The sequence below is a fragment of the Corvus brachyrhynchos genome, unplaced genomic scaffold, assembly GCF_000691975.1.
Source record: "Corvus brachyrhynchos isolate BGI_N302 unplaced genomic scaffold, ASM69197v1 scaffold69, whole genome shotgun sequence".
Taxonomy (NCBI): domain Eukaryota; kingdom Metazoa; phylum Chordata; class Aves; order Passeriformes; family Corvidae; genus Corvus; species Corvus brachyrhynchos.
Window position 1 is genome coordinate 4,499,908 of NW_008240228.1, and position 6,972 is coordinate 4,506,879.

Here is a 6,972-nt window from a genome sequence, read left to right on the forward strand (position 1 = left end):
ATCGACCACACTGGCCTGCGAAGTCTCAGCTTTCCGTGTGGAGATTCCCAGAGGACTCCCTGTGACAGGCGTCGGTGACTCGCCCGAATTGCAAAGACAGCCGGTGGCAGAGCCAAGATCCCAAACTAACAGCAGAGGAACAAAACCCTGCTCCTTTTGTAGTTTAAATCAGTTTTATTTTGATTAATAGAAGCTAAAAGGGAATTCGATGCACTTTAGAATAGTGGTACTTGGAAAGCAACATCCTGGACTAAAATCTTTTTTTTTAAAGCACCTTTTGTTCGGGTTAAGGTACAGCAGAAAACGGAGTCTTTCAGGCAGTGGGAAAGGATGCAGTTCTCCTAATCTTCCACTGGGCTCCTCTGCTGCTGCAGTCAACAGAAGAACCAATTAAACGCTTCCTGGTCTGAACCGAGCTGGTTTCCAGTCGAGATTCCAGCCTGTGGACTCGGTATTGTTTCTGTCCAGAGGTCTGTATTACAAAAACTGACAGGTGTCACAGAGGTTATTCTGTTCTTAGCACTATTTTGAATTTAAAAAAATCCTGAAATATTAAAAATATCTGAGAAGAAAAGGTGTTTGTAAGATACTGGAAATCCTATTACGTGGCACCGTTCTGTTTTCCTGGCTGTCCAGATGATAGGTTATGGATGATATTGAAGCTCAGAATCATACAATGACTATTGTGTTAGACTTATGCAATGAATACAGCGCCCCACAGTTGAACCAGGTTTCTTTTCCCCTTAATGTTTATTTTATGTCTAAGTGAAACGAGAACTCACTTTTATATATTCTCTCTATATAAATATTTCTCTACTTTTTCAAGTGCTCATGAAAAATGTGACAAGATGTCCACCGAGGTCACAAATGTAAGCATAAATAGCTGCAATTTAACATCAGTAGTTAGCAAACAAGATACCCTCGAGGTAAAGAGGCTGATAAAAAGAGGGCAGCGATGCATTAAAGATGCATTATTTGGGGGTCTATGGATATAATTTAGGCTTCACAACAAGGTCAGACTGATTTAATTCTCTCTGCAAAGGTCAGTCCAAGGCCTGGCTGTACTAACCCCTGTGCTCTCCATCTGTCTGCACTCCAAGCCAGACACTTTCAATAGGTGATTGTGTGCTCATGACTGGATGAGAACACATTGAAATTACCTCCAGGTCCAGGCCTCTAAACGCGTTTACTTGGAGCCACCGCTGACCCTGGAGTAGCTGGTACCTCTGGAACTTTGCACTCAGCTGCAGCTTTGAAGTGTTGAGGAGAACATCTGATATTGGTGTTTTCCTAATGTTGTAAGTGCCCGTGAGTATTTGGCTTCATAAATGTGTTACCGCAGTGTCATAAACACTTTATGCAGGTTTATTCTAAGACCCTTGAAACGGGAGTTCTTTTCAGCACTGGCAAAAGTATAATAATATAAAGTAAAAAACCTCTAACCATTCCAGTATCCACTTCCTCCAAAATGAGGAAAAATGAAGAAACCGGTGTTTGTGGACATCTTTATTTAATAGTCCAGGTTTTTAAAAAATCTTCCTCCATAAGCAAGGGATTCTTTAAAAATAATTGACAGGACAAAATAAATATGCCATGTCCCAGTACCCGTTAGTCATTTTCTTGCTGCTTTTTTCACTTGATGCTAAACGTTTCTGAATTCTCTTTTCATTTTAAGTGGGAAACAGGTTTATTAATCTGAATGCAACAACTAGAGAGAACGAGGCCAGTGAATGATTTGAGTTTTCAGTAGATATTTAGCTCACTGAAATAGTTACACACAGCAAACACTTGCTTTCGAGAAGAAAAAAAAAAAGAAGACATGTAAGATGAGTGGAAGGCACACTTAATTTTAAAAATGTAAGAGACCTTATTTTTACCTGTATGATTTGGACTAAAAGGAGGATATGAACAGATACTGCTTTTATTATAGGCCAAAGCAGAAAGGTAAAATGATATAAAATGGCATGAAATCATTGATGCACTATGCTAACAACCAAACTGAACAAAAAAAACCCCTTCCACACAGTGCTCTTTCTCAGGTACTGTAAGTATTCCTTGGGCACAATACTTATGTACACCTGGTTTCAGTGCTTATTTTACATTTGTATAGTAAACAGTTTCAAAAGGAAAAAAATGGGTGAATCTGGTTTGGAACCAACAAGATTAAAATCAGGAATTCAGACATTAGGATCCAATTCTTTACAAAGTATCTTGTCCTGTGTTGCTCAAGCCTGCCTACTGTAAAGTCACCTAAAAAGAGAACTGCAAGAACAATAATATAGATCATAACAGAGTAAATTAAAGGCAGATTTTCAGATTTCTGCCTGTCTTCCTCAGGTTAAATAATGCTCCCTGGTAAACAAATTCTGATCTTAAATGATAAAGACTTTTTGTTCCAGGTATCTTACGAAATCAGTTCTTGCTCTTGTGCATGATGCGTGCTGATGAATCAGAGATAGTATTTGGCTCTTGAGGCTGTTTCAGTGGCCCTGCTTTTCTAAGTTTGAAGAAGGCAGAGAGAGAATCTGTGCAGAGATCACAAACAAAAAAAGGTGGTAAATTGTACAATCCTTCCTTCAGTTTTTTTTAGAACATGTGATACCTGACCCCATGCCCCCATGCACACACACTCCCATTTCTGGTGGCTAGCTCACCTTTTCGCTAGGTCCAAGGGTTGCTGGAACACCTCTTCTGCTGGAAGGTGTACAGGTGTGCTTGGATTAGCCACAGGGAATCATTGGAGAGTGAGTGGTAGAGGAAGTCACCCTCCTGTGATATAAACTCACAGCCTCCGTGGGTCCTAACTCCTGTTCTCTGAAGGAGCTGGGCTCTGAATGTGGGCTCTTTTCACTGAGTGGGTATTTTTATAGTTGTTACTATTTGTGGTATTGTATTAGAAGTATTAAGGTATTCATTACACCAACTGTTTGCTTTAAAATACTTTGTGGGTGAGCTTTTATTGCTCAGGAATGGTGCCAGATGGACAGTCCTGAGGAGCAAAGTCCTCACGCTATCTGCAGGTCACAGCACAAGCAGTGGCACATTAAGTTCTTCCTCTTCTGTCTTCCTCCACCACCAGCCTGACAATTCAGGAGGAAAAGGGCATCCCGGAGGCTGTGGTGCCTCTCCACAGAAACCAACATCAGGCCCACCTGTTGAGGTCGCAGATTTGAGATGCATTTGTGCACCTGCATGAGGCCTTTCCCAGAGGCTGGCTGGGATCTGGCTGTTTACAGCTTCTTAAAGCATCCTTCCTGGAAGCTGGGGCAATTTTTGAAGCAGTTGCTGTCTGTTGCATAAGTCCATACTGAACAGGCTTTACCATATTTCTATCTCCAGCACCTGGAGCTGTGATGTACCTTTTTGAATCAGTTTTATCCCCACAATTAGGGAAGGGGCACAGTTTCCAACAGGGATTGAACTGGTAATGCCCATCCTTGTGTCAATAATGGAAGCCATTCTTACAGAACAAAATAACCTGTTGTGCCTGGTGGTTCCTTAATGCAAGCCCCTGTCCTTTGTTTGCATCTCACTTGGAGTGCTGCTTATCACTTTCCACTCTAAAATCTGTCTGGCTTCTTGCATTCCTGAAAAACTGAGCCTAGGATGGGCTGAAAAAGCCACCCAGCCCTGTCAGCACTCTGGAGATGTGCTCATCTACCTGGCTGGCACTTTTTTCCGGAAAGCCTTTGTACAATCTGGCCTTTAGGCTAAGGATGGCTTAGACTTATAGTGGAAACCCTTTATATTACAATATTGACAACTTCCACCCTAGGGTGATATTCTGCTGTGGCAACTTCTTCACTGGGGAGGCACTACTCAAAGTACAGCGCTGCTTCTCGTGCTTTGCTTATGTTCTGCACACTCAAAAAGGAAAGCAAATAGCAAATCTGGAGGTCTCATAAAAACATCTGATTTTCCTCCTCAAAGCAGTGAGTGCTGATCTGACCTTACACTGCACTCTCAGGGGCTGCAGGAGTTTAAGGGTTCAGGCTCACCTGGTCTCCAAGCACACATTTTGCCCTCTGAAACAGAAAAATCCGGTGCCACAAAAATGGGCAGCTGCTTTTTGATTGTGCACTCGGTGCATTTTTTCACGTGTGAGACATGACATGCTCTGTCAAGCCACCGTATTCAAACTTCCCCTAATATATTTCATTTTTATTAGCGACGGAGGACAGGTGATTTGAATCTTAATCCTAGGGGGTGATGTGTGTGTGAGGTGTAGAACACCTAGGCGTGCGCTGTGGTGCAGCTATTGCAACAAGCTCACATGCTTTGCATATCAATCTCGAGGCTTTTGCTGTGCCCAGCGTTTCTAGGGGCATTTGGTGGAAATTAAAATATGAGGGGTGCAGGCCACTTTACACCATTGTATTTCCCTTTCCTATTGTTAAGTTTTTGATTCCTCTTTTCTCTTACTGTGTATTTATACTCCTGCCAAGTTCCAAGGGAGCAGGAAAGCTGCTCCTTGTATTATTATTAAGCGATGCTTTTGACAAGTCAGGCTTTCAGAGAGGAGAAAGCATCAGGCAGGCAGGTGAAGACAATTTCTGCATTGCAAAGTTACTGTCTTACATGTGCTTGTCCTGTGGGATGAAACTTAACAATTCACAGTTCTCCTGTCCTCACGCTCCTTGCGAAACTCAGTCCAAGCCAAGATCTTCCAGTTTGCCTCCATTTGGTTTGAATGGCTCCCTGACTCCAGGAACTCTCTCCCCTCCAATCCACAGGTGGTCGGAGCAGTGTTTGGGGCAGGATAGCTGAGCTGCTGTTAGGCAAGAAACGGGACAAACAGGTTAAAAAAATTCTGTGTTCCCAGGTGGATAAAGCTGAAGGACAGCAAAGAAATCACCCCAGCTGAGCAGAAAACAAAAAGATGTTATTTTGTCCTTTCTGTTGTAGCGTTTGTGTGGAGCAGCACTGCCAGCACGGATGGTTCCCTGAGCGCTCACAGGGAGTCCTGCTCCCGGCAGAGACCAGGGCAGGCACTGTCCTGCTGCGGGGCCTTTCTCCTGGGACGGGCAGAGGCCTCCCCGTGCTCTGAGCCGAGTTCACGGCCTTGTCCACACAGCTCTGGGGAAGGTCACTGTTTGCAGGCGCTGGAGGAATGTGCTTTTGGCGCTGGGAAAGCTCAACACCAGAGGAAGCAGTCCCAAGGGCTTCCTCAGGTTTTCCCTGCAAAAAGGGGGCAGGGGCAGAGAGAGGACAAAGACAAATTTTTCTTGCGATGGACACGAGTGATGCAAAGCTCTACATGAAAGCTGGGTAACATAAACCCTTCCCTCTTCCCCTCCCACACAGGGAACCAGAACAAGTTGTGTACGCTGCTTTACCTGTATTTTGATGTCTCAAGGCACGCACAGACCTCAGGCTAGCTCTGTATCAGGGACAGCTTCCATGTGGGCAGCAGCATCAGACTTTTAATCCCTGAAATTAAAAAGGCCATCTTACCTAATAGGGGGAAAAAATACATTGGGACATTTGCAGAGAGTTAAAAGAAACAGTGTGTAATAGTGTGGACAAAGTCCTGACACGAAGCGCAATGAACTGCACTAATGCCTTTGGTACAGCTACAAGTTTATAGTGTTCTGGAGTGTTGTTTATGTTACTATAAAAAAAGGTGAGAAAATATATTCAGTTACTTTCTGTTTCTCCCCATTGAGCAGATGGCAATTCATAGCTCAAACTGTTTTTTTAAGTCATTTCACATTTTACTAATAAGTACAATATGCTTTTCAACAACAAGCCGTGCTCAGGCACTTCTGCAGAGGTTTTGTGGTTGCTCAGGTAGCTCAGAAATCAGAGACTTTATGAATCCTGTTGCACTGTAGTGGTAAGGATTTTCTGGTCATGTCTCATGTGGTGGAAAACACAAGCTGAAACCTCTCCCACTTCTTGTTTCAAATTATTTCTAATTTTGCAGGCCACAAATAATAGTGTGCTTACCTGAGCTGCCTTGGTCTGAGATTGTTTCTACCAACTATGTTCCTGGTAGAACAAACCACACTTTTTAAGGAGCTGAATATTCTTTACATTTTAAGTGTATAATAGTAGGTGGAGATGGCCATTGGGAAAAGTGAGAAAACATTGAGCAGTTCTGTTCCAGGAAGTTTTGGTGCTTTAGAATGAAAGCTGTTAATATTGCACACATTGGAAAATTCTCACCATTACATCCGTGGTTTTCTCAAAACCTGTTAAATTATATGAGTGCAGAAATAAGGAAGAGTGGGTTTTATTATTAATTGACACTCATTTTTAGCCGGCATGTGGTGGCAGGTCCTCCAAACAAACCCAAGGCACAGATTAGAGCTGAAAGTTTAGGAAATGTCCTAAATCTTTGTAGCATTGCACAGAGGAAGTGTAATATTAAACTGACAAATTGAATATATCTATTTTTTTCAATGTAATTCACAGTTTCTTCCTATTATTTTTTACTACCCATGGAGATAAAGCAAAACAAATTCCTCAAAACAGAGAGGAATATATTTCCAGATACCTTTTCCTATTAAGTAATATATCTCTCTCATACATATGTACTGTCAAATATCTATCCATTCCTTTTCCACACCGCATCTCCAGCCAGAAGTGTTGGCTATGCAAATATTTCAGAACCGACTCTTAACATATGTGCTGTGTGCCTGGCTACAGCTACACGGGAAACTCTAGGTAATAATTAGAGTCTGCATCTATTATCTTGCAATTATAATTTTACATAATCGGTTATGTAATCTCAAGGCTGGTATGCGGTGAGAAACTGTGGTTACGTCAGAATTCTTCGGAAGAAAAATAAAATTATTGATTGTAAGTGCACGTCCTAGCGAGGAAGGAGCGCAGAGGGATGGTGCAGCACGGAAAATCTCGGCGGTGAAAGCCACGCCGGCTCTCGCTAAGGCGGGACTCGCCCCCCAGGAGGGAGCAGGGGCAGCCCGGCGCTTCCAGGGGGCTCCAGGGGGGGGGCCGGGGGAGCGG

At 43.0% G+C, this 6,972-nt stretch overlaps 1 protein-coding gene and 1 long non-coding RNA gene across 2 annotated transcripts in view; one reads left to right on the forward strand and one right to left on the reverse strand.

The window, feature by feature from the left end:
• Positions 1-6,972, forward strand: part of BCL11A (B-cell CLL/lymphoma 11A) — a 128,950-nt gene that overhangs the window by 32,730 nt on the left and 89,248 nt on the right. The window lies entirely within an intron of this gene.
• LOC108449373 overlaps positions 1,492-6,972 on the reverse strand; it is a 20,898-nt gene continuing 15,417 nt past the window's right edge. The window contains exons 2-3 of the long non-coding RNA XR_001865546.1: positions 2,655-5,430; positions 1,492-2,525 (exon numbers count right to left, since the gene is read on the reverse strand). This is a non-coding gene — a long non-coding RNA (uncharacterized LOC108449373). The remainder of the gene's footprint in view (positions 2,526-2,654; positions 5,431-6,972) is intronic.